Source organism: Mauremys reevesii, linkage group 2 (assembly GCF_016161935.1).
Source record: "Mauremys reevesii isolate NIE-2019 linkage group 2, ASM1616193v1, whole genome shotgun sequence".
In the NCBI taxonomy this organism is placed as follows: domain Eukaryota; kingdom Metazoa; phylum Chordata; order Testudines; family Geoemydidae; genus Mauremys; species Mauremys reevesii.
This window is the reverse complement of record NC_052624.1, coordinates 138478240-138503478: the sequence shown is the minus strand read 5'-3', so window position 1 is coordinate 138503478 and position 25239 is coordinate 138478240. Positions and strand designations below refer to the sequence as shown.

The window sequence follows — 25239 nt, the reverse complement described above, 5'->3', positions numbered from 1 at the left end:
ACCCTTTGAGCTATGAGAATTGCAATTTTGCACTATACATTCAAATGAAATGTCTGTGTATAGAACTAATTCTCCAAGGAGCTGTGATATGGACAATTCAGCCAAAGTGGAGTATCATGGTTTTGTACTTTCATGTTTAGGCTCAGCAAACCACTCAACTGTGCCTATTAAATTATTATTTTAAATGTTTTGTCTTGCCTGTAGGACAGACTTAGCAGTATTTTTGAATGTGAGCTTCAACACACATACCATAAGAAACAAATATTATGTTTGTATTTCTAAAACTGCAATATTGTCATTACACTGAAAATGTGTTCTGTATGACTCAAGGAGTAGAATGATCTGAAATGATCAAGTTTAAGCTCTGTGCATCATTTATGCTTCCCCTTCCTTCCCAAAAAAATACATAAAAGCACAAAATAAGAATAAGAAAATCAAATAGCTCATTAGAAAAAGTAAGAAATGTCTACCAAGAGGGGTGTTTAATATTGCTTGAATTTCCTGAACCCCATTAACTTGTCTATGTTTGATGACTGACATTTTGTTTTGTTTAACATGATTTTTTATCTTTAATAACAAGGCTGTTTAATACAGTATTCACTTCAGGTGAATTTAATAATTGTTGTTTTTCCTTTCCCACCCCCTTCAAAAACAAATCCTTGTAAGCCAGCAAAATTTTGCTATGGAGCAAAGAGATCACAACTATTATTTATGACAGAAAAAAAATACTTTTGAAATTGTATGACATGAAATAAATTCAGAGACACTTTATATTCATATATATTCACAGGAGGCATGTTACATGTGAATGTATGTGATTGTGCGTGTGTTGATCTCCATATGCACAACTGCTGGAGGAGTAAATTTGCTGTGTGTTGTGGGGTAAGAGTATCTGAATCTGGAGATTGGTGATTATAAAACAAAGTATTTTTATCAGGAACAATGGGTTCTAATTCTCCCGGACATGTTTCAAGATAAGAAGCCTGTAGACTCAGATTGAAACATGAGATTTTGTGCTGTGTCTTTAAGAGGTGTAGCATGGTAGCACAAACCTCCCAGCCAGGGGAGGGGGATTAAGGTGGTGTTATATCATCTTTTCTTGCCCTGAGGTTTCAGTCAACTATGGGTGCTGAAACAGCCCTGGGTGTATTTTAGGCAGCCCTATATTTGAGGAGTCTAAGCCATGTTGCCTGTGGGCAGCAATGCCACCCGGAATCCACTACTGTGGTGTCCCATACACATGCCCTAGTCTGGGATTTGCAGAGGTGGTCTCTACTCCATTCCTATGGTGCCTGGATCCAGGAATTTCACAGCCCATTTTGCTGCCACAATATAAAATATAAAGAAACACAAAGATTTCAGAGAGGGAGGGAGAATTCCCTCCCTACATCATTTCTTGATGAACTTGTTAAAAAAATAACAAGAGCCTGCTAACTTTTATCCAGCAAAACTGATCTAGGCTACCAAGAAATACATTAATGAGGCTTGTAATACTTTACACTTCAAGTTGCTCATGTAGCTTCCAGTGGGGAGGGGTCATCTTCTGATTTAGAGTGTTGAGAAGGAAGCCTTTCCAATATTGAATTTAGACAACTAGATATAGGTGTGTGTGTGTGCGCGCGCGCGTGCTTGTGTGTGCGCGCGTGTGCATAGATGTATCAGATCCTTTAGAAAGAAAATTGAATTCAGTTTGTTATAAAGGTGACAGCATATCTGTATTTGTTTGGCCATGCGTTATGATGTGTTTGATATCTGATCTTTTTTAGAATTGTATTAATGTAGGCATTATAGAGTAAGATTGTTTATAAGTAGATTGTATTTTTAAAAAAAAACTTAAGAAAAAAGTGGAAATTCAGAGTTAAGTTACCCAAATTTTCTCATCCCTGTACCCCGCCACATTATGCATCATCCAAATTATATCAGATCACATCTGTGTTAACTATAATTCTCATTTTTGCCATCTATATTTCTACTTTATTTTGTCATTCTAAGGCAATGTTCAATCTAATTCATTTTGGAGAACGAGATATTCTGTAAACTGGAGCCATTATGTAGCCAATGGATGGCTCATAGTGGAGATTTGGTTGTGTGTGGACATTTGAAAGTCATCCCACATCAGGGATGAGAATAAGATAGTTGTAGTGGTCTTTGTACTCAGAAAATGGATGAGAGTAGATTTGACATTGTTAATTTCTGAAGCCTTGATGAGGATTGGCCTTATAAACTTAAGCGGTTTCAAGGCTTTATGTAGATGATAAGATGTGAAAATATTATGACTTCTTGATTGTCTTGGAAATATGGGATGGCAGAGAAACTTGGAGAAAGGCATTTGACTTGGCAGGTAGTTCTGATAACACCAGTATGCCGAGTTTATTATCCAATGGGAAAATTAAGATACTAGAAAATGAAGAAAAAGGTGTAGTGTGTGGCTTTAAGGTGTTTTTAATCTAGATGTAGGATAGTCAGCGATATAACAGGAGAATATGAACTGTTTGACAGTCTTTGTAAAATCTTAATTCGGAACTTCCAGATTTTCAATCATTTCTATTCTTTACAACTTTACAGTAGGTCACTTTTCTTGAAGTCTTTCTTCTACTCTATCTTAATGAAGATTTTATCTGGCCATTCTCTTAGCTTATAACTTAATATATAAAATAATGATATACGAAAACTAAATGTAGATGGATTTGATAAAAACTGGAGGGGAGAGAAAGAGAGATAATCTTATAAACTCCCCAGGAGTCCATGCAACTGTTACTGAAACCCACACGGTCCCTGTCACAATTCTTAAAGCTTCTTGGAGTCTTTGGCTAGAGACGTCTTAAATCTTTTATAGCTAGCCATCTGTTGTGAACACCGACTTTAAAAAGTACACTGCTTGTAACTACAGATAGGCTGAACTCAGTGCTATGCAATTTACAATTCAAAGACTCCAGTTCTGGACTTCTCAGAAGTATGGTATCAAATAACTCAAAAATTAAACCATCACACTTTCAGAAGTTGTCAAAGTTGAAGAGAATAAAAAATAATTGTCACTAAAGAGAATAAAACAAATTTGAAATATTTGATCAACGTGGGGTTTTGTTGTTGTTGTTTTTTGGGTTTCTTTTTTTAAGTTAGACTTTCAAAAATGCAAACAGGTTTCACATTTTTTACTTTTTATGTCTTAAGGCATTTGCTTAGCTACCCTCAAATAAATAAATAAATAAAACTAGACTCCTTCCCTGGCAAAACAATATGTGCAAAATTTTCAGGTAAATAATTTAGTTTTCATCAAGGTAGAGGGATGCCAGATTTCTGCCTCAAGTGGAAACTTGACAACGGCCAACTACTATCAAAGCTTAAGGTTTATAACATGCTTTGGTTACAAAAAGGTGCTCTATAAGTTTTTAAGTATTATTATTTATTTACTTACTACTCTTAGTAATACTGCTGTGGAAAATTGAACTGGACTCCTTTCTGCCTTGCTTCACATATTCAGCAAATGATCATCTATGTTCTGAGTATAGAATATTTATTACTGGTGCTCTTGAAAGAAGGAAAATTGAAGAGATTTATTTTTAAATCCCAGGTTATGTTAGCAAAATTAACCTGTATCAGCTTGATGTGGGACCTGGATGTTACTGATATATAGGGAATCCTAGGGTAATAGACCCCCATCATATTATAACTAATGACATTTTAAGGTAATTAAGTTATCAGTGGATACGAATGGTTATAGAACAAGTAAATTAATAAATATATTACAGAAAAATAGCATTTTAAAAAATGAATTCTGGTATTATTGGTGGAACTTCTTGAAGAATCAAGAAATGCTTTTAAAATACTTTTTGACATTTGTACATTGCTTGTTCTATAGTTCATGACAGATAGAGAGCTGAGTTACGATTTTCAGATCCCAACTTTCCTAATATTTGGGAAATTTTGAATCCAGTCTTTTGATTTGGAACCATCTCTGCTAATTAAACTCCACATCAAAACACTTTCTTTGTTTATTTAAAAATAAGTGTATTAAATCAGAATTATATAATAAAGATAGATAAGCTGGAAAGCTCTATAGACTGACTGCACAATACAGATATCTTGCTGTATAGGGCATGATCAAAAGCCCATAGAAGTTACTAATATATTTTCTTGAGTGTATTACTCCACAAATAGCTTTAATCATTCATTCAATGGTATAAGAAATATGAAACCGATATGCAGACATACTTGATGAACTTCATTAAAAATATGCAGTGTGCAGTATTCATTAGCAATTTACTGAGACTAGTACAATGATAGAATATATCTTTTTCACACTAACAGTTTATCTTGTATCCATTAAAAATGCTGAAATTTGTGTTATGAAAATCTGACTCTTGACACTAATTTGAAATACAGAAATTGATGCAGGGGAAATGCATTTATTCTTGAACCAATGTCTCTGAACAAGTCAGGAAGAAAAGTTAAATATTCAGATTACACAGAAATTGTACTTTAAAATGACTGGCTGGTTGGAACTGGGTGGCAACAATACACCAACAATCATAATCATAGGTCAATTATTGTTGTTTTTGAAAATATTAGTTTAGAAGTTTAAATTATAAAGCAAAATATTTGTGAGATAATATTTCTGAAAACTAATATAACCAATGCATGAGAGAAGTGGCCTCATTTTGTGTTTTTCAAGAATGCAATAAAATTGTAATGGCTTCAAGCATTCCTCATAAGAAATCACTCGTTTACAATGTCTCTGGACTGGTTCTTTTACTGAGAGTACAATAATAATGATATTAAAATGTGCCAATACAAAGAAGGGAGGTGCCGGTACTTCCAAGCATAAGGATGTGTCATGGGTGCCAAACTGACTGTCCCTGTGATTTATAACATATGGTCACTTCTATTTTGTATAGAGCAATATACTTACCCATAGTTTGCAGACAGAACTTAGATTTTGTGGTATCAAAATCTTTAAAGAATGATTTTACAAAGATGTATTTACAATTCACTTGGGCGGGGGGGAGGGGAGGGACAAACAGCACTTGATACTAGGTCACAAACCAACTGAATACTGTAGAAGTTATAAAATTTGTGTGTGTGTATATTATATATATATATATATATTTACACGTTAAATCATGCTGCATAACAGTAATATGTGATTAAACTTATTAACATTAATAATTTATAATAATGGTATTGCTATAAAGACACATGTGTATAGCAATATGCTACAAAGACTTAAGTGCTCACCCCATTTCAGCTCACTTAAAAATGCAGTGCTAATGGTACAGGCACAGTGATAGTTGTATTTCTATTTTAGAGAGAGGATATCGATATAAAATGAGTACAACTAGTAATGTGCCTACGTTGCCATTAGCGCTTCATTTTTAAGTGAGCTGAAATGGGGTGAGTACTTGAGTCTTTGTAGTTTTCGGTGGTGTGCTTTTGTTCTTCGTGTGTTTGATGTTTATGATCACATTGGGCAGGATTGTGGCTTTTGAACGAGGGGGTGCAGCCTCCCTTTGTTTCCATGCAGAGGTCAGCCACAGAGCACAACACACTACAGAAAGGGCAGAGCACTATATTTTTGATTTATTATTCATTTTTAGTATCAGTATCACTTAGGGGTCCTGATCAGGGCCCCATAGTGTTCAGTGCTGTGCCCGCACAGGTCATAAAAACACAGCCCACACTCCAAAGAGCTTACAGTTTGAAGCCTTGACTACAGAGAAATTTGCACCAACTTAACTATCTCCTCTTAGGTTTCAGAGTGGTAGCCGTGTTAGTCTGTATCAGCAAAAACAACAAGGAGTCCTTGTGGCACTTTAGAGACTAACAAATGTATTTGGGATAAGCTTTCGTGGGCTAAAACCCACTCCATCAGATGCATGAACTGAAAAATATAGTAAGCAGAATATATATTACAGAACATGAAAAGATGGGAGTTGCGTTACCAAGTGGGAGAACAGTGCTAATGAGGCCAATTCAATTAAGGTGGAAGTGGCCTATTCTCAACAGTTTACACAAAGGGGTGAATATCAAGAGAGGGAAAATTACTTTTGTTGTTCCAACGAGGCCAATGCAATCAAGGTGGACGTCGCCCATTTCCAATAGTTGACAAGAAGGTGTGAGTATCAGCAGAGGGAAAATTCTCTTTTGTAGTGACCATCCACTCCCAGTCTTTATTCAGGCCTAATTTGATGGTGTCCAGTTTGCAAATTAATTCCAGTTCTGCAGTTTCTCGTTGAAGTCTGTTTTTGAAGGTTTTTTTGTTGAAGAATTGCCACTTTTAAGTCTGTTATTGAGTGTCCAGGGAGATTGAAGTGCTCTCCTACTGGTTTTTTAATGTTACAATTCTTGATGTCTGATTTGTGTCCATATATTCTTTTGCGTAGAGACTGTCCTGTTTGGTTTCCATTAAGAAATCGATTTAATTACAATGGTGAAACTCTTGTGTGAACATTTCAGTTTAAACGTCTTATATAAATTTGGCATAAGTACATTCCTTTCTGACCTAAGCTAAAGTTTAAAACCAAGCCTGTTGGCAGGGCTAATAATTGGCTGTTGGTATGGAGGCTGGTTGACAATAGCACAGGATTTAGAAGATCTGAGTCTAATTCTTTCTTCTGCATCAACTTCCTTCTGTGACCTTGAACAAGTCACCTCTTTCTTTTCTTCAGTTCCCATCTGTAAAATGGGGATAATAGTACTCTCCTGCTTACAGGGGTGTTGAGGATAAATATGTTAAAAAATGTGAGGTGCTCAGATACTAAAGCAATAGGAACTATATAAGTATCTTAGATTACTTCCACATTAGAGCAGGGAGGGAACTTTGAATCTTTTACAACTCCCTGCTCAGTCAGCTGCTGAGACAGCACAGCTGAGTGCTGCCCATTGAAAAGGAATAAGTAAATTCTTGATCTGGCCTATTATATTGTACTACAGTCTTGAAATGTCAAATGGCCCTAAACCTTTGTAGGTCAATATTTAAACCTTAAGAACTCTGCAAGAATTGTTACAAGAAAAATGGAATTTTGCTAAAGATAAATTCTATTTACATTATGCAAGCAAGTATAGCGAGTCTTGAAAGTCTTACTTACAATTATACCTCAGATCATTTACTTATACCCTCCACTACATAATCCAAATGTATTATTATACTTGACTGATTTCTGCTTTGTGGTGTCAAAAAGAGGTCATGCTGGAGAATGACCATGTCAGTCAAGGTCTTCTCTATGAGTGTGTAGCAGGGTGGACCCAGCTCCTGCCCAGAGGGGCTTGAAATGCTGCCTGCCAGGGCTTGAGAGGCGTGGCTCTGCAAAATGGCCACAGCTGGGGCCACGCCCCAAACTGAAGCCCTGGGGCTTATAAGAGGGCAGGGAAGCCAGAGCCCAGACAGTCTCTCTCTGGCTATAGAGAGAGATGGGCCTGGCTGCTTAGGGCTTGAGACTAGATACCTGAGTGAAGCAGGGCTGGGGGACAGGCTGAGGAGCTAGGGAAGCTCCAGCCTGGAAAGCCCCAGGCTGCGGCCTAGCAAAGGGCCAAAGGTACTGGGAGTTGCAGAGGGCAGCCCAGGGGTAGGACAAAGCAGCAGGTCCAAACCCCTTTTGCCTGTGATGAGTGGGCCGATGCTGCAGTCTGCCCCAGGGTGTGGGGCTAGACCATGACTGTCAGTGGCCACTACTGAGGCAAAGTGGGGATAGTAGTGTGGGGGTTCCCCTGGGAGGGGGAGACTCAATTATAGCGAAAGGGGCACCGGGTCCTGGGAGGGACACGGGGCCGATAGGAAAAAGGGGGGATCACCGGCCTGCAAAGGGGCGCTCCGGGCTGAAAGAGAGCGAATTCCCCAGCAAAACCAGCAGGAGGCGCCGCGGCGGTGAGTAGCCCGTCTACAGAGTGACATATGTTACCAACAGAGCATGCAGCTCGACTTATGCTAAAACAGGGATCAACAACCTTTGGCATGTGGCCCACCGGGGTAAGCACCCTGGGGGGCTGGGCCGGTTTGTTTACCTTCTGTGTCAGCAGGTTCAGCCGATCGCAACTCCCACTGGCTACGGTTTGCCGCTCCGTGCCAATGGGGGCTGTGGGAAGCGGCGCGGGCCAAGGGATGTGCTGGCCGCTGCTTCCCGCCGCTGCCATTGGCCAAGAGCAGCAAACCGCAGCCAGTGGGAGCTGTGATTGGCCGAACCTGCGGATGCGGCAGGTAAACAAATTGGCCTGGCCCACCAGGGTGCTTACCCTGGCAGGCTGCGGGCCAAAGGATGCCGCTCTCTGGGCTCAAACTTACTGTTTCCTTTTGGATGACCATTTCACATTTTCTTCAGGAGATTTAAGAACTATATTCCATGAGCGGGTTTTTTGTTTTTTTCTTTGAGGTATCCTTAGAAATAGCTCCTATGGATATTTTACCTCCTGTTTACACCAGTGTCAAAACATTCAGTTTACGGTTAAAGAGAATCACTAGAGCAACAAGGTGGGCAGGGGCAGCTCCAGGCCCCAGCACGCCAAGCGCGTGCTTGGGGCAGCACGCTGCGGGGGGCGCTCTGCAGGTCACCAGGAGGGCGGCAAGCGGCTCCGGTGGACCTCCTGCAGGCGTGCCTGTGGAGGGTCCGCTGGTCCCGCAGCTTTGGTGGAGCATCCGCAGGCACGCCTGCGGGATGTCCACCGGAGCCGCGGGACCAGCAGTGCCGCTGTGCTTGGGGCAGCGAAATGGCTAGAGCTGCCCCTGAAGGTGGGTGAGGTAATATCTTTTATTGGACCAACTTTTCTATTGGAGAAAGAGAATCTCAAGAAATCCAAGCTCAAAACAAAATTTAAGAGTCTAGTCACTTTCTTCTAATTCTACCAGGTATTCTTCGGTGTATTGCTCTGATTCTTGAGGTTTTTGTTTAGTTTTGTTTCTCCTTTCAAGAATTGTTTTTTTTTTACCCTAGTTTTAACAGTGCTACTTTTTAACTAGAAACTAATAATACCCTAAGTATTATTATTTCCTTTGCTTTAGATTTCCTGGGAATAATTAAGACACAAACGTGAAGCTTTTCTACTATTATTGTAAGCTGTGTGTATTATCCAGTCTTTGTTGTACTTCCATTTCTTGTGTTCAGCACATTCGCACATCATTATTATGTTCCCCAAAGGTACTCAAAGAAAGGGAAAGATGGTAAGAGAGATGAGTTGTGCATGTGGGAAGATGAAAAACAGAGTGGAAGAAAAATAGCTGGTTGATGCCACTTAATACATTTATCGACATGCTGCTGAGTGCTACAAAACACAGGCTAGGATTATTTAACATACTAGTTTTGATTAAATAAAGTTGCTTTTGCTGCTCTGCATCTGGTTTTCTTGAGAACTCTATTTTGGCACAGCTAAAACTTTCACAGGACTTCCATACAATTAAACCCCTCATTGATTAGGGTTATTTGTCCACTATGATGCAAAAACTACAGGAGAACAAGATGTGCTCCAAAAAAGGGGGATGGAGGAGGAGTCCCAAACTGAGGACAGATACCTAGCCATTAACTTCCAGAACAAACGTGCTCAGCAAAGCTTGTGTACAAAGAACAGGGGGAGGTACAAAACTGTGTGCAACATGTCCAAAATAAGCCAGTGAAATGGTCATGCATCCTTCTCCCAAGCTGTCTGAAAAATGATGCTTAGTTGGCAACCACCATTGGTGACCTAGGCCCTGAAAACAGACTTTGGGGGGAAGTTGGAATGCATGAGGAGGAGGAGGTAGGATGCTAGTGGCACAGTCTAGCATGCTTCAGACCTTGATTGACAAAGGCATTAGACACAGACTCATGTCCCAGACAGGACACAGGATGACTGTCATTACCTCCTAAGAGTCTGCAGTGCTTTTACCCCAAACACAGCCAATATATTTATTCCAGGAAACAGTTAAGAGGATCAATACAAAGGATAACAGGCTGCCGAGCACTCTAAGCTCATTGCCCTTCTCCTGTGGAAATGGAGCTGGGCTCTGGGGTATTTGTTTGTTTGTTTACTTTTATTTAATAAAATTTCTTTGCCCTTCTGGGTAATTGCTGTGGATGAGCTGTGGAGTCCAGCATACTGTTATCCTTATCAGACTACTGGCATGATGTCTGCCTACCTGCTAATTGCCAGTCAGCACCAGTTCACAGAGCTGTTTTCTCAAGGCGTCTGGACATGCCATCTAGAGACTCTAACATCCTGACTCTATAAACAGAACCATTATCCTAAGATGGCATTGTCCCAGTCTTCTGTGGACATATACCTCCCTTTACTTATGATCCATGGATATATTATGATATCCCTATACTTTTGCCCTGTGTATTTGTTATACCCAGGTCTTAAACACATAGTGGGGAAGAAGTGAGTCTGTACTATAGCACAGGTTCTGGTCCCTTACCCTTACTACCTGTTTCCTTTGTCCTGTGCACAGCATTATTGGAAGTTTGGGTTCCATCTTCTGCATCCTGGGACAGCATAATGGTACTCCAGCTTTTGTGTTTATTATGCATCCTTTCCCCTGGCCAATAGCTGCTTGCATCTCTCTTCACATGTACTGGCCCCACTTCATTCAGTATGCTAGGGCATATATATATATATATATATATATATATATATATATATATATATATATATATATATATATTTACTGACTGAAGCCCTTAAAATATCCTACTGGCTACGTTACACTAGCTAATGATTCTGGTGTAAGAAAAAACAATTCCATTTTATCAAGCTGTAAAATATGATGTCCATAAAGTAGGATTATCCTTCTATTCACAGATCTTTCTCCCTGTCTTTCTGTCTTGCCTTTGGCAAGAGATGTATAAGCTTTTTAATTTAAGAGCTTTGTAAACATTGTGAGCTAATATTCTATACAAATACAGTGTAGAAAATTGCATGCATGATAGAAATGTGTTTAACTTCAGGGGGAGGAGAAGAAAAGAAAGATTTTACCCTTAAACCGCACATACATCACTGTAATTTTTAGCTCATCTGGGATGTGAGCCAGCACAGTGACTCTAAAGATTAATGCACCAGACTCTTAAACACTCTTCCCCTCAGGACTTGTTCCACATGTTAGTAACACTTTGCAGGTCAAATTTCAGTTCTGTGGAGTTAAGTAATATCTTCATGGCTTTTGATTTTGCTAACAGGTGTCATTCTTCTTGGCAGTGACTCTCTCTCTCTTACTTCCTGTTAATTTACTATGATAGAAAGAATGGGGGAAACATGTTGGCCAATAATACATCTAATCCTAAATTCAAAAATTACTGGGATATTCAGAGGATACTGTTTATCTTTTTGTTCTGTATCCATTACTTACTTTTTTCTTTAGAAACTGATTGGATAATTTAGATTAAAATATTAGTACAAAAATATGTAATTATTTTGTGTACTAGTACACAACAAACTTTTACTCCTCTATCCACAACATACCCCTTAGCATTATGGCAACTATCATACTACACAGACCACTCGCCACAACCTTAATTTGGCCACCATTTGCCTTTCTTCCGCCCCATTACCTAAGTATTTATTTCCCAACATTAATAGTTATGGATCTTAGCTGTAGTAGTTGGTTGCACTGGATGAAGATATTTTGCTAAAGGCTGTGTGCAGCAGGGAGGTTAGAGGGGATGATGGAACACTGGCCTCCCCAGAGAGAGCAGAGTTAAGGCAGCGGTGTGTGGTTTATAATGTATGTTAGTTGTAGTAATGGTGAGGTGTATGTTTGTGGAGGGAGGAGTAGAGATTATCTATCATTAGGTGACTTGTCATGACTTTTCTTTTGTGGGTTTGTGTCAGGTATGCTGTGTGAGTAGCAAACCTAATTACCTCATAATGAAGTGTTGTGTGTATTAATTTCCTAATTTTTTAATGTTTAATCTGCTCTTGAGGTTGTATAAAGGGCAGTGGACCTGTGGGGTGATAAAAGTACAGCTATTGGTGGAGAACATTTTCTCTCTCAGCAGCTGCACATGGATCCTCATTCATCTGCAGCGTGCATGAGTCTGTTGTTAGATAAAATCTGACAAAAATGTAGATTTCCCTGACAGAGAAGGTTGTATGTGTGTCCATCAGTCATATTTGCATGCACCTGGTCCCCAGTAATCAGGTCTGAGTGCACAGCACACAAACTGTTAGTTATAATGTGAATAACACCTAAAAATGACTCAACAATTTGTTTTAGACAAAGTACCTATTGTGCCAGATTTAGTCAGGAGCCACTTCTCTCTTAATGTACATTGTGCATATAGACGATATTTCTCGAGACATTGGACAACAAGGAAAGTAGCATTGTGAAGAACAAATTGCAGCTCAGCACAAGCAGAAATACTTCCTACTATTCATTTAAATTTCACATCAGTTGGCCACCTACTTTTAGAGGAAAAACAGAAATATATGTCTCACTTTAGAATTCAACACTTAACTGAGGAGTTGTTATCAGGAACCTCCATAATGCATTTTTTTCATTTGAGCAGGAAGGTGGGAAAGAAACCATTTTCAAAGCCCAAGCACACCATCTCCATAATGGTTCTGAGCTTTACCAACCCAGAGTGTCAGAATTTGGTGTTGGCTTCTGGGATGTCTTGGGGATCACCGAAGCTAGTTCAGGGTTCTGTCACTATCTGTCCTGTTACCTTGGGTGCCTTAATGCTGTACTGCTATGTGTCAGTACCCTGACACCAATAGCCAGCCTAAAAGCGTAAAGATCTCACCCTAGTTTCCACTAGCCTAGTTACTCCTCACACGTTGACATCAACAGCCTTTTCAGGCCTGAGTCTCCCCAGATCTGTCCATCCTGAGTTCTTAACTATCAGACATTTGGACTTTTCCCCTCTCGTTCATCACCCCTGAAGGAATGAAAGCTACTCCTAATGTTATAGGTTCACTTTGGCACAAACACACTGCACAGTCTCCACAACAGAAACCTCTTTGGGGTAAAAATAAACAAAAAACTAATTTAATAGAAAAGTCGTAGTTTCAAAGATAAAATAGTAAGGGAAGAAAACAGATGTGTTACACAGAAAATAAGCATAGACACAACCTCAGGCTTTACACTTCTATATTAGCTAAATTCCCATTTCTAATACAAGTCACCTATAACCTCTGGACAGTTTCCCAGCATGCCCTCTGTCCTAGAGGGGTTCCAGTATTCCACAGACAGCCCTGTGCTTAGGTGCTGGCCCTCCATTTCTGGATTAAAAAAAAATATCAGAAACAAGCCTGCTTTTAAAGGGTGCACTCTCTCAGACTCTGTTGATGCATGGTGAGGGAAGTTCCCTCGTCTCTTAGATTTCTGAGGGCTTGTCTATGCTTACAGTGCTGCATCAGTGCGGCTGCACTGCACCACTGTAGAACTTAGTGAAGATGCTCCCTACGCCGACTGGAGAACAGCTCCTGTCAGCATAGGTGCTCCACTGCCCTGAGAGGCAGTAGTGACGTTGATGGGGGAAGCCCTCCCCAAGACATAGTACTGTATACATAAGGGGTTAGGTCAATATAACTGTCACCCAGAGGTGTGGATTTTCCAGAGTGATATAGTTATACTGGCATAAGTTTGTAGTGTAGACCAAGGCCAAGACTGCAGTTTTCTTTTCAGTCTCAAATTGTTTCCATTTTTTTTCTCATTAACTCGAATGATCCACCATTATCTCTTCATGGCTGGACAATGAATGGGTACTTGAAGTTGGTTTTGTGTAAACAACTAGCTTGGAGGACACCCTTCCCTTCTTGAGAGCTTGAGAGGTGATGCTGTAGTTGCACCACAGTTACAATGTCAATGATCTATACATGCATACATTCATAATCTGTATACATATCTCCCAATCACCATAAAATTCAGAACATTACAAGCTTTCATAAAAGACTTTCCTCAATACACTTATGTGTTACAGCTGTACTGTATACAATCAGGTGATTCAATTACTTATTCTTTGGTGTTCAGGCTCCCTATTCTCCCACTATGTTCACTGGACCCTTTAGTGGTTCACTCAGAGCAGTAAGGGGTTCTGTCAACATCTGTCCTGTAACTCTGGGAGCCTCTGTGCTGTGCAGCTTTGGCTCAGAGCTCTGACACCAGGAGCATTCTGACAGCACAGTGGTCTCACTTTGGCTTCCACCAGTCCAGATACTCCTTGCAGGATGACCCCAATAACCTTTCCAGTCCTTAGTCTCCCATGGCCATCTTCCCAGCAGTGCCCAGCCTCTCTTACTAGACACTCACAGAGGTAACACTAAAATCTCTGCCTCCAAGAAGCCAGTACACACAATAGCTTGTTAGCTCAGCTGGGATTATACACCCCACCTTAATACACAGCACTGAGATTGATTGTTTGTATTTGTCACAGGGTGAGCACAGGCTCTCCCTCATTTGTGCCTGCACCCTGTGTTTAGGCTAGTTTAATAAAGAGTGTTCACTCCCTCTTTTGTTGAATCATCCCAGTGTCTTTATTTGCAGTGCTTGTGCAGTGCCCAGATCTCCCCAACAGTTAGTGCCCCACAGACCCTCCCTAGGGTCTCCTGGCCCTTGAGGCTTCTTTATTGGCAAGGACACAGAGATTCTGCCCTCCTGTCTCCTCCCAGGCTAGCCTCCCCACTGAGGTTTGCTCAGGGCTTTTACAGCCTTCTCCTGCCCCAGCCCAGCTGTCACTACTTAGCCCAGCACCTTCATCTGAGCCAGCCCTCATTAGGGCTTGCAGCTGGGCTCTCTGCTGAGTACCTGCATCTCTACTCCTGGCCTACTGGCCAGACAGCAGGCTGTAGCCAGCATTTTGGCAGGACTTTAAAGGGGTTTTACCCCTGCCCTGCAACAGTAGTGAAACTAAGAATGAAGTTTTATTAACAAAGAACATAGATTTACCTATTTTCAAGCAAAAGTCAGAGAGATATGAAAGGGTTACAAACAAAACAAAAATAACTAGTGTCTAGAACTTAATTCCAGCAGGATAAACCTTTGCCTATAAGAGATTTTTTTTTTTACTCATACCAAGTTGTCAGCATTCTCCAGCATGATTGGCTGTTGCAGACAGGACCAATCCTCACAGAAAAAAAGTGCTTGTTTCTTTGTTTCCTCAGGAGATAGATGCCCAAATGGCTTTTTTGCTCCTGTTTATATTTCCCCAAACTCCTTGTTTTGTCCCCCGAGTCAAAAGTAACCTCATGCTGTTCTTCCCTTCTTATTGACTTCCCATCCCCCATTTTGGAACTTCCATTGTTTTGATTCCATAACGCTTAGTTTACATTGGAGATTGGTAGATAGCTATCTTCCCTCCTGTTTGGGAGAAAATCTGTTTCTCCCTTTGTTTGGTCACAGACTTTTAAAGCACAATATCAGTGAGTATCCATAATTCTTCATATAGTGTTAATGCAGACATTTCACAATGATAGCAATCACCAGTCACAGGCTTTCATAAAAGACATTACTTGATACACTTGTATAGTATAGTAAAATTGTTTACAATCAGTTGATTCAATTGCTTGTTCTTTGTGGTTCAGATCCCCTGTTCTCCCCATGGGTGTCGGGACCCTAATCATCACAGGTTCTGTGTTCAGGTTCACAGAAGAAATATGGTTATATTCACGAGGAAAGAATGGAATGGAAACATGCATCTTGGCAGCAGACATCCTACTGACTCTTAGATCTTGCTGCCCATCCATTTTAATCCTTGGAAGGGGGGTAGCCATTCTCCTCATTTTCTTTTCAACCTTTATATCACCTCATCATTATTGGCCTACCACTCTTTTGTTGACTTTTGAGCCCAGCAGACTTAGGGGCAGTCCAATGAATCTCCATCAGCCCTTTATTCTGGGGGTGCCCTCTGATGAATCACAGGAGAGATGCTAGAGAGAACCCTATAACTATAAGCTATGGTTGCCTCATAAATTGGGCTTCCCCTTCCCTTTCTATCCCCTTGTTACAAGGAGAGGTTAAACAACTATGGGAGGGGTCAGGAAGGGGAAGAGTTGAAACACAGGTTACCCATGATGTGGAGCTGTACTTCTCTGCCAAGCAAAGTAAGCCTCTGGCCTAATTTACATGGTAGTTAGACAGAGAAAATCATGGTATTTTCTCCCTGAATACTTTTATATGCAGCCAATCAGTCAACGAGTATTTCTTTTAAGAAAAGGGTGGTGGAGAGCTAAATGCTCATTTCATCTACCAGCATCCTGCAGAACTGCTGTCATGATACCTGCATTTTCTTCTAGTATTGTAAATGTTTTATCTAAGTTTTCTAGTTATAAGGAAAGGACATCTTTATAGACAGAAATAAAGTTTGCTTTGCAAGTATCTTAAATATAGTCTCTTCAAAATACTAAGTGACAGGGGATACCAAAATATTGAGGATGTTGTTTACCATATAGGGTTAAATGCAATGGCAACTGAATCCCTGAGAAGTCTAGGTAATTATATTCCAATATTGCACGCACTGTTGCAAGCATTATTAAAACTTTCATACTATAGGCCTATTCTTGGTCTGAGGAAATTCTGATAATAACTTGTAAGCTGTGCTGCATCAGAATGCACCAGTGTTTGTGTCAAAAGCAGTAGTTTTGTGGGGTGCATGCACAAATGAAGCAACAAGTTATTTCATGTAATCACTGTCAATGGAATTCAGTGCAAAATGTGTACTTGCTAAAAAAAAATCAAACTGTTTTAACAATATATTTGTCTATTAAATTAAACTATATAAAACACTGAATGCATACTCAAGGTATGGACCTATTAAGAGAATATGTTTTGCTGCTATATTTCATTGTCTAGCTAACGACATTGTGCCTTAGCTTATATTGATAAGCATATACAATGAAGAAGGATGCAGCATAGCACGATGCATATAATTGATGCAATTGAGTGAGATTTGCATGTCTTTATTTTGTTTTCTTGATATACATTTATACCTCTCTTGCAAAATCATATGTGCTCATTCATTCTTGTCCTCAGCTAGGTTTAGGGTATTTTGTTTGTTTTTATTTAGTTTTTACATATGAGTAAAATATTATGAAGGCAGGAAGGTTGTTTGTTTGTTTTTTCAGTAGCATGGTCATTATGGAAAGGATTGGTGAGTAGATTTTGTGCCTGACATGCTAAATTTTCATTGTAGTTCTCCAAGATTGATGTATAAACATCTATATCTAAAAATACTCTGATCAGATTTCCAGTTGGTCTGTTTATTGAGTTAGTAGTTTACAGAAAGAAGTAGGTGGAGAATTACATCTTAAAAAATGTAATAATAAATGTAAACATGTATAGCTAGATTGTTCCTTTTAGGTGCAGCCTTGAGCAGGGATGGTGCATAAACTGCCCCAGTCCAGAAACAGAAGTGACAGGCATTGTGCCTCAGAGATATTCATATGAAGCACAGTTTATTCCCTGCTTGCCCCTCAGGCTCGGGGTCAGGGATAGGAATTTGCCAGTGGCCTATACCGGAAGCATATTATGACCCCACCCCCGCACCTCCTGCTGTGAAAGCCGGATATGGGGGCCAGGGACAGATGAGTGGTGGGGCCTGTCTCACTCCTGTTCATTTGCGTTGTCCAAGTCACAGACAAGGCAAAGGTGACCAAAACACTTAAGAATTGCAGAACCTACAGTTTTATATTGGTTTTGCTGTAATTCTCCTCCCTCCCTTTTTCTTCCCCCAACAGACTGCCTGATATTAGCAGGGACTTACAGGCTGATCCAATGCCCATTGTGCTCAATAGTAGATTTCCATTGCCTTAAAAGGGCATTGAATCACAGCCTTAATCAAAATTAAGTAGATATTTTTTCTTCCAGTTAATTAATTTGGGATCCATTACTACAACTAATGTGGTTTTTTTTTCAGCTTGAAGACACTTTCTTTCTGATAGGCAGCTAGAGGATAAATTTCAAAGGCTTGAAACAATTCACATACATTTCTTCACAGAGATAGTCGCTGACAGACACATCCATACTCCTAAGCCCAAAACAAAAGTGAAAAATCAGAATTGCAAATCAAAATAAAATGTCCTTTAAATAGAGTATTATTGTTTAAGAAAAACAATAACAACAACAATAAATACTAGAAGTCCTGATTCCAGCTTACACTAAGGCTATACCACTTTGGCAGTATAAAAGGGCCTAATGTAAACTGAAATCAATCCCTCTAAAGAAATTCAGGGTAATTGAAAAGTTATGTTCTTTCATCAACTTTAACTTTGTCCTTCATTGCTGCCCATCTTTCACTTGCAGGTGAGAGACTCATACTATTTGTCCCATGCCCTGCTGACTGTGTGAACTCAGAAATATGCTCTTGAGTTGTATAATAATATCATCCACAACAAATCTTCATCTTAAGTTGGATTTTAGAGGGTTTATGTTATAAATCAGGAAGGACAAATCTTCATATCCTTGGGCTTTGATACCCATATAGGTAATGGTTCCCAAATTTGTCCCCGCGTTGGACAGCTGCTTCACTGCAGCATGCAAGGTTTTGATTGAGTGGACAAAAGATGCAATGTTACCACTAGTATTTGTTGTTGTTGTTTTTCTTAAACTTTATACATCCTAACTATGTCTGCTCATATCTCACAAATTAATGAATGACTAAAATCTATAGATTCTTTATTAAATCAGGAAATGTGTCCAAAACTCTTAAACTTTTAAGCATTACTTTGCAGGGGGGAAAAAAACAAAAAAACAGGAAGTTGATCTATGTAATAAAATTATTATAATAAATAATTTTAAAATCTTCAAATTTTTAATTGAGTGATGGGGGAAAGGTTGATTTTTATTTTTGTTTTGTATTGATTTTTAACCTCACCCATTGAAAGTTTGATTTATGGAATAACAGCTAGTATTTTCTCCCTTTTGATTCATGGAAATCAAAATAACATTGGGGAACAACAACACTTCTAAATACTTGAAAAAAAATTACCACTTATTTGACGAGCCAGCCTCAATACCCACTCTTGGTCTGAAAAATAATATATAATACTAAGAATGCTGCTTGGAAATTTACTATTTTTAAGACCCCAAATGGATTGAAAACTGATTTTAGTTCTGTCATTGTAACCAGTGGTAGTGAACCAAGAGGGATAACAAAGAAGTTTCCACACATGTGGTATTGATTCTTGCCAATTTCCAAGCCTCCTTAAACAAAATCAGAGTTAATGTATCACAAAACTCTTCAGTTTGAGCAATAGAGGAGTTAAAATATAAATGTAATATTTGCAGTCATTCTCAGATTTTCCACAAAGTAATCTTCAGTTATTTATGGATTTTGGATTTGAATAAAAGTAATTTTGTTAGACAAATGGCTTTGTTTTAGGGTAGATTGTAAGGCAGTACAGACTATATACTCTAACAAGTAGCAGTGGGATGCTACTTTCTCACTGGCTTATCTATGAGGTGAGAGTCCACACTGTGTCTCAGATAAACAGTAATAAGACAGTGTTAGAGGGCACGATTTACAGTCTAATTCAACAGGAATCCTTCCATTCACTTCTGTTGCCTTTGGATTAAACCCATAAAGTCTTTCCTTTCACTAATGAATCAAGAGAGGTAAAAGTAATATTGCCAGGACTAGTGGAAAACAGTTTGTTGAAACATTTTTGATCCAAAAATTTCTGCAAAATACAATTTTGGCAGAAAGTGTCTGTCTTCCTCATTTTTGTTAAAAAAAATGAAAATATTTTCAGTTTGGAAGTTTTCATGTTTTTGATAAGTTGAAAGTTTCACAGGAATTCTATTTTCCAATCACCTTTAATGGGTGACAATGCAATATTTTAAATATATTTTATATTATTATGTTTTCCAATATCAGTATCTTTGCAGATTTTTTTTTAAATTAAAACATTGATTAGAGCTGAGTGAAAATCCACAATTTCCATCCCATGGGAAATTCTGATATTTCAACATTTGTTTGTTTGTTTCCAGATTTGATATGAAAAGTTGAAATAACACATTTTTTATGGAAAGAAAAATTCTAATTCAGAAATGATGAAACTACATATCCCATGGTGCATCTAGAGTCAGAGGACTCCCAAGATGTATCACACAGCTCAGTAAGTGGGAGACTACATTGCATTGTGGGACATGTAGTCTCATCAAGCAGCCCTATCTATATGGGAGAATGAGGGCATATGGAACCCAAACTTCAGTTCCCATGAGGCACCACACACTTTGATGCAGTTTAATATTGAACAGACCTCATATGAAATGTTTCAGTTCAATTTAGGAAACTGAAATATTTTGACTCAGATTGAACCAACTGAAATGAAATATTTTATTTTGATTTTCCTGCATTATGTTTTGATTTTGAAAAAAGTGCATTTCTACCATAAAATCATTGTGATGCGGCTTTGCCGTGGTTCGTCCCTCAGCGGGGCTGGAGGGTATCCCACCGCCTTGCTCTAGTTTGCCGTCCGTCAACCCTGCGGTCATGGGGAATAACGTAGACTCAGTTATGGGCTCAGGCCCTTGGAGTGGGGGCTGAGTCAATAGTTCAAAAGTGGTCCAGGCCCTAGCTCAGGGCAGGGCAACAAACAACCAGTCGGTGACTCAGGCCCTAAGGCCAGGGCTGAGTCAGCAGTTCAATATCAGCCCAGGCTCTGGGTCAGGGCGGGGCAACAAGCAAATAGTCAGGGACTCAGGCCCTTAAGCAGGGGGCTGAGTCAGTAGTTCCATAGCAGGAGGTCCTAACCTTTCCAGGCCAGGGAGAAGGGGGGAGTCTGCCACCCAAGGAATGGGTGACAGGGGGGACGCAGGCCCTCCCACTCCACTGCATCCCGGCCCGGGGCCCTAGCAGAGACAAAGACTCGCTGCTGTCAGTGGGGCTCCTGGCCGGAACACACTGACATAGGCTCTGGCAGTGCTGCAGCCAGACTGGGGTCGGCTGCCCCTGGGCTACTTCTACACTCCCCCTCGTAGGGTACCTAAGTCGTGGTAGCATCGCCGGCGGTCTCAAACACCATCGGTTCCTCTGGGTAAGTAGCGGATGGTAGGCTTGGCTCCTCCTCGGGGTAGCGGGCAAGAGGCCGGCTCAGCTTCTCCTCGGGATAGCTGGAGCGGGGTAGTCTCGGCCAGTTGTCCTCGGGGTAGCTGGAGCGGGGTCATCTCGGCCAGTCCTCCCTGGGGTAACGTGTGAAGGGTGGGCTTGGCCGGCCCTCCTCGGGGTAGCAAGCGAGGGGTAAGCTCGGCTGGCCGGGTGCAAGCTCTGGCTGGCTGCGGCCTGCTGCTGTCTCCCAAGAGGGAGCTCAGTTGCAGACGTCTGGCCTCTGCGGCAGCTGGTTCTTCACTGAGCTCTGCAGGTGAGCTTTTATACTTCCGGGTCTGTGCCGTGACCTCTGAGGGGTGGGCGCAGGACCCAGTGGCTCCGCCCACGTTGGTGTTAGGGGAGGCTCGTCTTTCAGTGGAGCTGTGGGGTATCCCACCACCTCGCTACACACACCCTCCCTCAGGGCTGGCTCCCGTCCATCGGGGACAGACCAGTCCAACTCTCCCAGGCGGGACAAAAAGTCTGCGTTGGCGTGGTCCTTACCGGCCCTATGGCGGACGGTAAAAGCATACGGCTATAGTGCTAGATACCACTGTGTGAGCCACATATTATTATTTTTCATTTGAGTCAACCACCAAAGCGCGGCGTGGTTGGTGACTAGTATGAAGGGGGTCTCCAGGACGTAATATCTCAGGGCATCACAAGCCCACTTTACGGCCAAGGCCTCCTTCTCTATTACGGTGTAGTGCTGTTCTCGCGGAAATAATTTCCAACTTAGGTATATAACTGGGTGTTCCTCTCCGTCCACCTCCTGGGACAGGACTGCTCCTAGTCCCACCTCTGAGGTGTTTGTTTGGAGGATGAACCCTCGGGAAAAGTCAGGACTGTACAGGACGGGTTCATGGCAGAGGCAGTCTTTGAGGGCCCGGAAGGCACGGTCACACTCTGGGGTCCACTCCACCCGTCGGGGACTGGTTTTAGTCAAGAGTCCCATTAAAGGGGCTGCGATGGAGGCGAAATCGGGGATGAATCTCCGGTAGTAGCCTGCCAGTCCGAGGAATTGGCGTACCTGATGCTTCGTAATGGGGGGTGGGCATGCCGCTAGGGCTTGGACCTTTCCCACAAGCGGTCTTGCTTGTCCCCTTCCAATAGTGTACCCCAGGTGGGTGGTCTCCTGCTGCCCGATCTGGCACTTCTGTGGATTGGCGGTTAATCCTGTGGCTCATAGGGACCGCAGGACTGCCGCTACCTGCTCCAAGTGGTTCTCCCAACGGTTGCTATAAATGATGACATCGTCCAGGTACACAGCCGCGTACTCTTGATGAGGACGAAGGAGACGATCCATGAGCCGCTGGAACTTTGTAGGGGCACCATGGAGACCGAAGGGCATCCAGGTGAACTGGTAGAGGCCCGAGGCCGTGGCAAATGCTGTCTTTTCCTGCAACGCGGGGTCGAGGGGGATTTGCCAGTATCCTTTGCTTAGGTCAAGGGTCGTGAGGAAGCGGGCCTTTCCTAAACGATCCAGCAGCTCATCTACCCGTGGCATCGGGTACGCGTCAAATTTCGAGATAGAATTGACACAGCGGAAATCGATGCAGAAGCGCTGGGTGCCGTCCGGTTTGGGAACCAGGACTACGGGGCTGCGCCATTCACTTTGCGATGGTTCAATAACACCCAGCTCTAGCATTGCCCGGACTTCCTCCTTGACGACCTGCCACATCCAATATGGTAAGAGCCTATAAAAGCAGCAAAGAGTCTTGTGGCACCTTATAGACTAACAGACGTTTGGGAGCATGAGCTTTCGTGGGTGAATATAATATATATACCTGCCCCTGGAAATTTCCACTACATGCATCCGACGAAGTAGGTATTCACCCACGAACTCCCAAACGTCTGTTAGTCTATAAGGTGCCACAAGACTATTTGCTGCTTTTACAGATCCAGACTAACATGGCTACCCCTCTGGTAAGAGCCTAGTTGACTCTCAGATCACCACCCCTGGCTCCGTCCGAATGGTATGGTACTCGAGGGTCGTGTAGCCCGGCTGGGCGGTGAACGTCCTATGGAATGCCTGCAGGAGGTATCCGGTCTGTTTTCGTTGCTCCTCAGTTAATGATTCTCCGAGCTGAGGCGTCGTGGGGTCTTCGGTCGGGGTAACCCGAGGACCTAACTCGGACTCTGGTGGACAGGGATTAATTAGGAGGCCTTCTCGTTCTCGCCAGGGTTTCAGGACGTTGATATGGTACCGCTGGGTTTTCCTCCGGTGGTCGGGCTGGTTAATCTCATAGGTGACCGGCCCGACCTTCCGAATCACCTCATATGGCCCCTGCCACCGGGCCAGTAGTTTTGATTCGCTGGAGGGCAAGAGAAGCAGCACCCGGTCGCTGCGTTGGAACTCGCGAACTTGGGCCTCCCGGTTATATGTCTGGGCCTGAGCTTCCTGCGCCGCTTGTGCGAGACGCCCCTGAAGCTGGAGGACATACTGCAGAAGGCCCTGAGTTGGTGATGGGGTCTGCTCCCAGGTCTCCCTCATGAGGTCCAGGAATCCCCTCAGATGCCGGCCATACAATAGCTCAAAGGGGGAGAATTTGGTGGAGGCTTGGGGTACTTCACGGATAGCCAGGAGCAACGGTGGGATCAACTGGTTCCATCAGCGCAGGTCTTCGGGGGAGAACTTGCGCAGCATGTCTTTCAGGGTGCGGTTGAACTGCTCCACCAGGCCGTCGGTTTGCGCGTGGTACACGGAGGTGCGCAGCTGCTTAATCCCAAGGAGTTTGCACACCTGCCGCAGCAGCCGGGAGGTAAAATTGGTACCCTGGTTGGTAAGGATCTCCCGGGGCAGGCCCACGCGGGCAAAGACCTTGACCAGTTCATCCGCAATGGTCCTGGCGGTGATGCTCCGGAGCGGGACAGCTTCGGGGAAGTGGGTATCATAGTCCACGATAACCAGGATGTATAGAAACCCGGCGTGGCTTCTCGGGAGGGGTCCCACCAAATCCATCGCCACCCGCTCAAATGGTGTCTTCACAATGGGCATGGGTATTAGGGGGGCCGGGGCCGTCCGGGAGGGAGCAGCCAGCTGGCACTCCGGACAGGAGCTACAATAGTTCCGCACCTCCTGGTGCACCCCAGGCCATAAAAACCGGGACAGAATTCGGGCGAGGGTCTTTTCCTGGCCCAAGTGTCCGGCCGCTGGGACGTCGTGAGCAAGCCTCATCACTGCTCGTCGGTGGCACCGAAGCACCAGCAGTTGTATCTGGACCTCCCCAGTGCGGGAATCTTGATCCACCCGATAGAGGCGGTCACGTCGTAGCTCGAAATGGGGCCATACCTTGGCCCGGGCCGGATCAATCAGAGTGCCGTCTACCGCTGCCAGCTGTTCATACGCCCGACCCAAGGTGGGGTCCTCCCTCTGGTCCCGGCAGAAGTCCGTGTCGATTCTGGGGACATCCATAGACGTTAGCGGGGGGTCTTCCAACGCGTCTTCCTGGCTCCCAGGTCCTGCCTCTTCGGCCTCCTCTGTGGGGCCCTCGCAGCAGTCCCCTTCCAAGGCCGGGGTCACTTCGGGACTTTCCTGCACATGCGACCCCAGGATGCCCAGGAACTCCGGCCAGTCCCGCCCCAAGATCACGGGGTAGGCGAGTCACGGGGCCAGGCCGACCACCATGGTTTGGGTGACTCCATCTACGGTAAGTGGGACTCGGGCACTGGCATAAGGTCGAACGTCACCATGTATGCATTGCAACTGGATGGTTCCCAGCCGAGGATCTTCCAGGAAGCCTAGGCTTTGGCGGACTAGCGTCTGACCACAGCCAGAGTCAACCAAGGCCTGCATCTGGTAGTCCCCAACAACTACGGGCACAGTGACTTTGGCAGCCTGCAGCGGTTGGGCACGGTTTTCTCCGGTGCAGACATGCCCAAAGCTGCAGTCCATCTCAGTGCAGTCCCGTTGGAGGTGTCCCTGCTTCCCACAGGAGAAACAGGGCCCGATTTCGGATCGTCCGGCTGGGCCAAACCGCCCTTCTGGCTCGTAGGAAGACTCCGCGGGGTGCGGCCAGTCCCGGTCTCGGGGCCCAAAGGGGTTTGCCGAGGGGGACCCTCGGGACGTCTATACTGGGGCTCCTGACTCCGCGGGGGATGCCGGGGTTTGACCCGGGTGCTCACCCGTCTTTCGGGGTTGGGGCGCTCGAGCCCTGGAGGGTGACCCCGCGTAACCAGCCCGACCGGGGTTTCCGCCGCAAGGAAGTTCTCCATGAGGGTGACGGCGGCCGCTACCGTTGGGGGCCGGTGATGGAGG

The 25239-nt window shown here is 43.1% G+C and overlaps 1 protein-coding gene across 9 annotated transcripts in view; it reads left to right on the top strand.

Moving 5' to 3' along the window:
• Nucleotides 1–25239, top strand: part of CDH18 (cadherin 18) — a 623460-nt gene that overhangs the window by 411726 nt on the left and 186495 nt on the right. The gene's annotated exons all lie outside the window — the stretch shown is intronic.